The sequence below is a fragment of the Danio rerio genome, chromosome 18 (assembly GCF_049306965.1).
Source record: "Danio rerio strain Tuebingen ecotype United States chromosome 18, GRCz12tu, whole genome shotgun sequence".
Taxonomy (NCBI): Eukaryota; Metazoa; Chordata; class Actinopteri; order Cypriniformes; family Danionidae; genus Danio; species Danio rerio.
In genome coordinates, this window is record NC_133193.1 from 40,131,978 (window position 1) to 40,142,692 (window position 10,715).

Below are 10,715 nucleotides of genomic sequence, written 5' to 3' on the forward strand. Positions count from 1 at the left end.
AAGAAGTGATTGTAAATATAGTGGAGTTTATCTAATAAGAGTTTTGTAAATGAACAGAAACCAATGAATTTGACGACGTGATTGAAGAGAAGGTCAATTCAGTGAAGAATACAGTTGACAGTGATGAGTATTAAATGGTGCACCAGTAACAAAACCATTGCTGCATGGTAAATAACATCCAGTTTGTGAAGAAGAGTTTTTGAAGCTGATCTGTAAATTAAATCCCCATAATCCAGAATTGCTATACTGTTAATTTGACCAAATGCTGCTTTGAAGAGTGAGTAAAGGAAGATTTATTCCTGTAAAGAAAACCAATGCGGGCTTTAACCTTTTTGAGCAGTTCATTTATGTGAGTTTCAAACACCAGTTTCCCATCTAACCAGATACCAAGATATTTATAGCAATCAACATGATCAATCTCAGTACCGTCCAATGAGGAAATTTTAGGAGGAATCTCAACATGTGGTAAATTTCTATTAAAAACCATACATTTTGTTTTGTTAGTGTTTAAAATTAAGTGAAGATTGGTAAAAGCGCGTTGGATACTTAAAATACTGGCTTGCAATGAAGAAAGTGCTGTAGTCAGAGAAGAACTGGAAGTATAAATGGTATCATCTGCATATAGATCTATGTAATAATCACCTGCAGCAGAAGCAATATCATTAACATAAATATTAAAAAGTGTAGGCCCCAATATACTACCTTGTAGGACCCCTTTCTGAAGCAGCAGGGGGAAACTGAAACTGAAATATAGGTTGTGCATATGTTTGAGCACCCTCTCTGTTGTGTTTTTCAAAACCTGTAGTCACTTAAAGGGCCATGACACCCCCCCACTTTCGGTTAAAGTCTACTTCAGAATTTTTTCAAAAGATGCATGAGTAATGGGCGTGGAGCTCCGCGAGAATCGGGCAGGAGTGGGCGTAGCCAGCAGGGGAGAACGTGAGCGAACGAAGCTAGCTCACAAAATGAGATAAACCGAGAGGAGACGCATGAGTTTATAGTTTACAAAGTTAAAATGCAAAGAAATGAACAGTGATTTAATGCCCTGCTACATTTGTTATTCGTAATTTGCAACAAACCCAGTGGATCATGGAAACAAACACATACAAGCCTTCATGAACGGCTAAATACTGTGTGCCGTGGGTCCGTGACGTGTCTCTGGCAGGTCTGGCAGGTCTCATGAATAATTAAGCAGCGGGCTCTTCTCATAGGATAAGAAAACTCCGCTATGAATAATAATGAGAAACCGACGCGTCATCATTGCACTTGCAGTACTTCGCTACGTCGCCGATTTTGATCCCGCCCCAAAAATCATTTTAAACCCGGAAGCTGAAATTAGCTGACAAAAGCTCAAAATTATCCACTTTTCCCTACAATTAAAGCTGACAGGTGCTAACATTATCTTAACTGATGCTCAACACACACACATCTGTTAATATAAAAAAAGGTTCTCCAGGGTGTCCTTAACCTTTAATGCTGATTGATTACAACAGAAAATTGATTTGAGTGAACCTTAACAATCCTAACACAGGTGCATCATGAAAAAGGATATTTCAGATAGCTGATGGCTAGTTGTGCTTCTTCTTATTGTCAACCTGAAAATAGCAAAACCTCAAAAGATCTTCCTAATGACCTAAAATGAGGATAATTCACCAACATGAGTTGGCAGAAGTATGCAAAAAACTCTCAAAAAGGATTAAAGTCTCCACAGTCAGAAATATAGTAAGAAAATGGAAGGCCACAGGAACAGTGCTTGTGAATGAAAGATGTGCTAGACCAGGGGTGTCCAAACTCAGTCCTGGAGGGCCAGTGTCCTGCATAGTTTAGCTCCAACTTTCTTCAACACACCTTCCTGGAACTTTCTAATATACCTGGAAAGAGCTTGATTAGGTGGTTCAAGTGTGTTTAATTGGGGTTGGAACTAAAATATGAAGGACACCGGCCCTCCAGAACCGAGTTTGGACATCCCTGTGCTATACCAAGAAAAATATTTGAAAGGCAAAGGGGAAGAATGGTTAGAATGGTCACAGACAAACAACAGACCACCTCCAAAGAGCTCCAGGAACATCTTGCTTTTAATGATGTCATTGTAGATCATTCCACAGTCCAGCGCACTCCTCACAAAGGACAGCTCAGGGGAAGGGTGGTCCAGAAGATGCCTTTGCTGCGTTCTGCCAACAAGAAGAGTCATTTGAAGTATGCAAAGGCTCATCTGGACAAGCTTGAACCATTTTAGAAAAATATACTGTGGACAGATGCCACAACTATAGGCACTTTGCATGGTGGCATTCCAGGAGAAGCATCTGCTCCCGACTGTAATATATGGTGGAGTGTCCATCATGCTGAGGGAATGTGTGGCAAGCACAGGTGAAACCTTGTCAGAGTTAAAAGTGGCATGGATTCCACCCTGTATCAGCAGATTCTGACGTTCATGCTCGGCACCCATCTAACCTGACTGACTGAAATTTTGGAAGGAAGAATGGCCCAAAATGCCTTCAGCAAGACTTATCCTTGACTATAAGAAGCGTCTACAAGCTGTTATTTCAGCAAAAGGCTGTACAAAAGATTGATGTCAATATTATGTGGTGGTGCCCTCATTTTTGCACCTGTCTGTTTGTGTTGAGACTTAAATTACATTGCTTCGGTTGATTAAATAAATGTGATGCCAGAACTGCAATGTAGGGTATAAATATATATCCAGAATAAATTGTTGATTTGAAAGGCCAGTAGGCTATAGCTTGTAATTATGAAAATTATCAGGTGTAAATACACTTCATAAAGATAAGGAGAACGAATCTGGCAAGTTGATGACTTATGTCCTATGTTGAGGCTGTAAATCTTTAAAGGATTATACTAAAAGTATGTATCATGTTTACTGCGAGTACGCTGCAAAACCAACTCGTTTTTAATACAGTAAGAACCCAAAGGGCCACCTATTTGATTTTCAGAAACATCACCAAATCATTCAGTGTTAGTAGTATTGCTGAGAATCAGATGAGAAAAACAAAACTAAAATCTAAAATGTATAAATTTGGCGAGTACTTATGCATCTAATGAGGCATTGCATGCAACAACGCCATTGGTCTTATCTAAATATTTAAACAATATTTACTAACATAATAAACACCATGTCAGAGAAACACTTTCCAGGTTATTGAAAACTGTGTGTGTGAACGGTGGTTTGGAAAAAAAAATCTGTTAATAATTAACCAGGTCCTTGAACTGTAATTTACAACACCAACACAGACAATATTTCACTTAAACCTATTTAAAATGTCAAATTAACTTTTTAAACGTTTCATTATCAAAAGCTTTCGGAGGATAGATCAAGATCCCATAATGCAATGCAAAAGCATAAATTAGCAAAGAAACACGCATGAAGCACAAAATTAGGAAAACTGTCGATTTACAGATATTTTAGTGTAAAATGAGCAACCTGGGAACGGGGAACTGGGTAAGTCAAGCCTGTTTTTAAAAGGGAGGTAACTTAAACTCAGAGTCTGCTACGAATTAACATGTGTTGGTATAACTTTGTGAACCTAACCTGGTCAGGAGCAGGTTTTCTTCAGTAAACCCAGATTTTGTTTGTTTAAATTCTGCGCATTGCAAAAATAATGTTCCTACCAAGAATTTTGTATTATTTTAAGTACAATTATGTACAAATTGTTACATCGAGATAGAATTTGCTTTTAAGAATAATTATATCAGATATGTAAGGTAGTCTTGTTTATTTTGATTAGTTATAGAGCTCCTGTTTTACCCCTTTTACAAGATGTAAGATAAGCCTTTGGAATCTCCAGAATGTGTCTGTAAAGTTTTAGCTCAAAAGATAGACTTTTTCATTATCAATGCAGAATATGTCAGTTTTGGTGTTTAGGGAGCGTGTAACTCTCCGTGGCTTTAAATGCAAATGAGCTGTTTCTCCCCACCCACAGTTTCCACAGCTTCTCATGCTTTTCTCAGATGAACAGCAGTCATTGATAGAAACAGACATGGATAAGGCTGAAATACGGCTTATTAGTCAAAAACACCAAGCAAGTTTATTTGATGCATCTATGATGGAGTCTATTGAAATCTTTCTGAAATGATAAATTTTAGGCTGCTTTCACACCTGTGAATCGATTCAGTTGTTCCGAAACAGAGATTACAATTGTTACTTTGTTGCTCTTTGCCCTTTGAGCGGTTCACTTTCACATTGCAAAGTTTCTAATGGGACCAAAAGAGCTAAAACAAGTCACGTGCGAGTAAACTTCTTCACATTGGTCAGAGTGTCAGGGTTTATTTTGCAGCGTCCCGCTCAGCTGTCAGGAGAGGTGGTGGTTTGATGGTGATTGACAGGGTGCGCGCGCGATGTGTCTGAGGAGAGATGCGGTGGGGAGGGGTGAGAAGGGTGCGCGACGATGCCTATTTGAGGACCGGGAGGGAGACGCGAGATTACCGGGAGATCATCACTCGTTTGCGGGCATCCGGAAACTCGCAAAACTTCCCGCCATACTCATAAATCTCTCTTCATATAGCCGTATGCCTATTACATATCCATAAAACACTGTGATATAACCGCGCTCGGATCGGATCGCTTTCTCACTGCAATCGAACCACTCCAGGGTTCGTTTCAATCGAGCCGAGACCACCTCATTCAAGGGATCTCGGAGCGATTACTTTGGTGCGGAACAGAGCGCGATTGCCCTGTTCACATATGCCAAACGAACCGCGCTAACTGGGCAAACGAGACAGGTTCCGAAACAAGTGTAGGTGTGAAAGCACCCTCACACAAATGCCATTTGCAGTACACACACACACACACACACACACACACACACACACACACACACACACACACACACACACACACACACACAGGTGTGCGTTTACTGGCATCATGCGGCTGTGGTGATTAAATCAGTTAAGAATTACATTGTGCTCTTACTGTCTTTATAACATACATGCTCTGTTTTAAAAACGTTTTAAACTCATACAACTAATTCCTGAGATGCAACTGCTCATAGAGAGTTTAAACAGATATTTTAATCCCAGTTTTATTGCAAAGAATGTTCTGAAAACGTGTACATGTTATGGAGACATGGCACCTGTCACTCAATTCGGTTGGCAGGGAATAACCCTGGCGGGTGTTGTGTTTATATCACTCCAGTGGTGGAAAGAGTACTAAAAAAAATCATACTCAAGTAAAAGCACCATTACTTGCCTAAAAATGTCGTGTAAGTAGAGTAAAAGTATCTGTAGTAAATATTACTCAGAGTAGGAGTAAAAAGTAGACCTTTCGAAAGTACTCAAGAGTAGTGAGTATTGAGTATTACGCTGTAAAAAGCTGATGCGTTTACATGTACACAGCAAAATATGGGGACCCAAAACAACTCTATGGGTGTTAATTTCAACACTTTGAAAGTGTCTCATGGGGTCCACTCAAAGCAGAGTTAAATCAACACTTTCAAAAGGGTTGGCACATTGACACCGAAGTAAGGGTTAATTTTAACTCTGGACAGATTTAAAAATGTAACTATATTTAACACCGCCTGGTGTATTATATTGTTATTTTATTCAACTCTCTTCGGTGTAAATATGGTAAAAAGGTCAAATAGACTGTAAATTACAAAAGAAAAAACATTTTATTTGAAAACATTCACCACTTCAACAATTCATTCAATTTTTAAAATGCAACAATGTCAAATATGCTTTAAATGTTTTATTAGTACAGACAGTATCAACAAAATATGTATGACCAGTGCTCAAAAAGGCTGTTTCAGTCCTTTGGTACAAACTTGATGTTTCATCAGAGCAATTTGAAAGTTCATATCGTCACTCATAGTTTTCTTCTGAACGCATAGTTTTCTTATGAAATTACATTTTAAACAACTTGGCATGCAAATCTTTCACTTCTGGTGTTTCCTTGGTCCTCCATATCAAACACAGCAGTTTAAATGAAGGTATAAATGCTGTAAACTTGTGTGAAAACAAACTGGAGCTAGGAAATCTCATCAAGCATGTCCTGTGAATGAAGTGCTTCCCAGCCACAGGATGACCTTTTTATCCATGACGATGTAGTAGCTGCTGATCGCTCGTCTGGTGGTTCCTGATGCACAGATATAGGGCGATGCTCATCTAAGAACTCTTCAAGACTCCAGCATGACTAAGAAAAATGTTTGAAAACAAATTGCAATCAAATTCTATGATATATTTAAAAGAACATTTAAAGTAAATAAAACATTCAAGAAATCTAAACTCACCTTTTGAAAATCTTCATGATGATCCACAACTTGACTCTCCCAGCTGGTTGAGGTGACAGGATATGGAAAAGTAGAAAAAACACATACATCACTGTTGGATCTCCAAAAACAATTAGGTTAACCACTATGACTAGAACTGGAAAAACAGGCAGCTGTCTGTCCAGAATCCTGAATTTAACACAACACTTGGAGCAAAATTTAGAGGAGCTTAAAATCTTTTATATCATTTATTGATGCTGACTTCCCCAAAATATTGGCCACAGTGTAAAAAATATTCATAAACTTACAGTTTTCGGTAAGCGTGTGCGTGTGCGTGTGTGTGTGTGTGTGTGTGTGTGTGTGTGTGCGTGTGTGTTTCTTTACCAGATTCAACTTGTTAGGCCCTTTCAGGTCCAGTATTGACGCCACCTTTCCTGGAGTCTAGCAGATGTTTCAGGTCCAAATATAATCTAAAATATTAGGATAAGCAGAAGAGGAAAAGTGCAAAGCAAAGAGCAAAACATTATTTAAGTAACAGTTCACCCACAATACAAAACTTATCACCTTCATGTCATTTGTTATTCTCTAATGCTCTAATACCCTCTCAGCTTATGTGAAACAAATACAGAACTTTATCAAACATACCTTCATTATTATCACCACATATGACCAAGTAGGTGTGCTTGGTCATTTCACCAACTCTGGAAATACACCATCCGTCTCTAATCAGCCACCGTCACAGGGTCTTGTGTTATTGTACAGAGAACTGTGGCTGTTAAAAAAACAACAAAACATTAGTATCTAACACATATGCATAACCTTCAGATAAAAAAGAGAGATGAACATCACAAAGTATGCCTCACACTTTTTCAGATATCTTTTGAATCAGATGTTGATTATTGATAATAAATCTACAAATCAAACCTTTATCATAATTAGGCTGCTCAAATATGAATCAGTTGATTAATTTTACAGACAGGTGGCTGTTTACAACGCACTAAATTGTCTTAAATAAAACGGAAATGTTGTGTACAGTACATGCTAAGTTTAGCCTATAGTTTTAAGCACAATATCATGCGGGAGAAAAAGCTTGACTAAGATGTTCCTGACTACAGAAATAGCCTAACTTACTAACGTCAGACATCCCGAGTTGGGAAAAGTCATTTTCGGGGGATACAGAGTTGATTTGCGGGAGGTAGCGGGAGAGATGAGTACCTAAAGAACAATGGAATGAGTTGCGCGCGACGTACCTAAAGAGCGGTGGGGGTGACTTGCGCGCGACGTACCTGAAGAGCTGGGAGGGATGCGGTGGAGTCGTGGAGAGGGGTGTGCAAAGTGTTTAATGACTAGGCGGGAGACGCGCGATTTCCGGGAGATTATCATTCATTTGCGGGCATCTACTTGGGCATCTGGGAGTCTCTGTGCATTTGCGGGATAACGTTAACGTTAGTCCCGCAACTTCCGGGAGACTTCTGTAACGTTAAATGTCTGAGAAAGTGCAAACGCGGTCATTTAAAGACATTAATGTTAACATTCCGACTTTAATGGTTGTCAACACTTAATATAATTCAAGCGTACGTTATCACGCGAGTCTATGGACTAACAGTATATGGACGGCCACGAATGAACCAGTTTAAAAGGGCCGCGGTGTTTAAAATAACCAAATTAACATACACTAATAACAAACAATCATATGTTTTAGTCAGGAAGCCTTTTACAAGTAAGCATATGTTCATTTACTCACCAGATATGTTTTAGAAACTCTCCAGAGCTTATGGAAACCGTCCTGTGTTGCCGTTAGCATCCGGGCAGAGTAGGCTAGGCTGCTCCGGGGATTCCCTCGCTAGTTTGCTTCGAATTAAAGGAGAAGTGTCGATTTTATTTTACAAATGGGTAACAACGCACAAAATGGCATTAAGCGTGACAGAAATGTGTTGAACATGTACATTTGATGTTTTTATGCACTATGTATGCGTGAGCACATATAAAAACATTCTTGAAAAGAAGTCAATAGTAATGCAGTTAAGCTAGATACACAAACGACCATGAATGAACCGCAGAAGTTTAAAATTGTCACTCCATTCTTAAGTTATTAACTTAACAATATGTTTACAACTGTATTTCCTTAAAGAAAGTCAGTAAAATACCAACATTTAGGTAGTTTGACTCACCAAATGGTGTCTGGAAAATTCTTCAGTGACTGGGGCTGCATGAATTCCCGGATGTTGGAAATAACACCACCAAGTGTTGAAAAGATAACTCCTTGATTTCGCACTGAATAAAATCAATTCTAACTCTAATTATATTCATTTATCAAAATCTAACTCTTTAACGTCAACACTTTACTCTGAAATGCTTCAACACCAAGAATTTAACTCTGAGGAATTTGCTGTGTAATTTGTGCATGTGTGTATAAACATAACATTCTGTAGTGCATTTAGTTATTGCCCAGCAGGCACACAATGTCACAGGTGACCACAATTCAATGTCTAACCAGTGTCTAAGGACAACGTTATTTTGATGTCCAAAAACGATGTGAAATCACGTTGATTTTAGGTTGTGTTGGAAGTGACCAAAATCCAGCATCGAGCCAACATCTTAAACAAACGTCATATTGACGTCAAACTTTTTTATTCATCAGTTATGGCAAACAAAATCCAACATCTGATAGACGTCATACTGGTAACGTCCCCACAACATCAAGCTGTAACATCATTAGACATTGATATTTGGTTGGTTTTAGGTTGGATGTTGGCCTGACAGTGAGTTCTGACGTCAACATGATTTTCATTTCCAAACAAAATGCAAGGTCTCCACAACACGGGTACAACGTCAGTCTGACGTCATGTTGAGGTCTTGTGCCTGCTGGGTGTTTAAGGCCATTTTGGTCATCATACAGTAAACATCTGTCATCTTCTCATCAGTGACATGCATCTAAACAGTCTCTGAGCCAATGCGTTTAAAAATTTTGGACATCTTCTTGTACACTTTTAATGCTTCGAATAGTCTGCTGCAATTATAAAGTGCTTGTGTCTTGAGGTAGTTCAGTATGATGCGATTTGCCTTCTATGTGTGATATGTTTGGAATCACAGGACTGATTTTTCTAATCTCCGTAGGCAGAAAAAAAAGAAAGTAGTGACTGCAGGTTGAAGTAGTGGAGTAAAAGTATCAATTACTGCACTAAAAATGTACTCAAGGGAAAGTGAAAGTACACATTTATAAAACTACTTAGTAAATTACAGTTTCTGAAAAAAAAACTACTCAATTACAGTAATTTGAGTATTTGTAATTAGTTCCTTTACACAACTGTATCACTCCAGTATGACTGTGGACACACTATACCTACACAGTTCTGTCCAAACAGCCTACAAAAGTTGATTTTGCATAATAGGTGCCCTTTAATTGTTATTTTATTTAATAATAAATAGCCTATTCGTTAAATAAACTACATGAGATATTATGAAAGTGATAAGAATCAAACTTGTATTAACTCTGGAGAACTGACTCAGAACCTCTTTGATGAAAATGCTCCAGATCTATTAGCCAGGTCGAATTTTTTTTTGTATTTGTCAACCCCACAACTTAGACTTTGTTCAACTGGTTTCACAGAACTAGAAAGTGCTAAAATGACACCAATATTGATCTCATTAGAAACATTGAAAACGCTGCAAAACATCTTAGGTTTCATTGTAAGAAAGAAAATATGATAGCATTAAAAGATGTAAACATTAAAGCAAGCAACAATATGCTGTGTGTGTGTGTGTGTGTGCGTGTGTGCGTGCGTGCGTGCGTGCGCGCGTGCGTGCGTGTGTGTGCGCGCGCGCGCGCTCGCTTCAGCGTCCAGCAGGAGGCGCTGTAACCTAAAGTTCTGCATGTGGGTTTACAGTGCATGATGCTGCAAAATATTACAGTTGGGCGTTCATTATATATGAGGGAAATGTGCACAAACACACACGTAGGCTATATGTATAGTGTCCGATCGCCACCGCCGCCGTTTGAAACCCGGTCCATTGTACAGTTACTAACACCACAAACACCCCACCATCTCCCCCAGTTCTCAACTTTCTTGTTCAGCCCCCTGCCCGGTCTCCCAGAATTTCGGACAAATGTTAGCAGGTATGGTGACTACCCAAAATACGGTAAATTCGGAATTAACTGGAATAAACGGAGCAACTTTGTCTTTTTTTATTATATATATATATTTTTTTTGCATAACTAGAACAATTACATACAAAAATGAGGAATACAATTTTTTACGTTAAAGGAACATCATTATATATATACAAAAAAATTGTATAAGAAAAATTGCATACATTCTTATAGCTTTTTTATTTTTTGTGTCTTTTAGGGTTTCTATATAATGCTTAAAACCATTTTAAACAAAAGAATATTAGGCTTATTATTGGACCTATTTTGTTTGCGTACATGGTACCTCCTATATATTATCATTAAATTAATAAACAAATTCTGGTCCAAAGTTTTGTTATTATTGT

The 10,715-nt window shown here is 38.4% G+C and overlaps 1 long non-coding RNA gene across 2 annotated transcripts; it reads right to left on the reverse strand.

Annotated features, from left to right (window-relative positions):
• Positions 1 to 5,342: 5,342 nt before the first annotated feature.
• Positions 5,343 to 8,448, reverse strand: LOC137488320 (uncharacterized). 2 transcript variants are annotated; one of them, XR_011007332.2, is made up of 6 exons: positions 8,393 to 8,448; positions 7,966 to 8,072; positions 6,867 to 6,993; positions 6,606 to 6,691; positions 6,243 to 6,285; positions 5,343 to 6,145 (listed from the first exon to the last, which is right to left on the reverse strand). It is a non-coding gene; the product is annotated as an uncharacterized lncRNA (long non-coding RNA). The 2 variants fall into 2 exon arrangements; XR_012394072.1 differs by lacking the exon at positions 8,393 to 8,448 and having other exon boundaries at positions 6,867 to 7,471; positions 7,508 to 8,073.
• Positions 8,449 to 10,715: the final 2,267 nt, after the last annotated feature.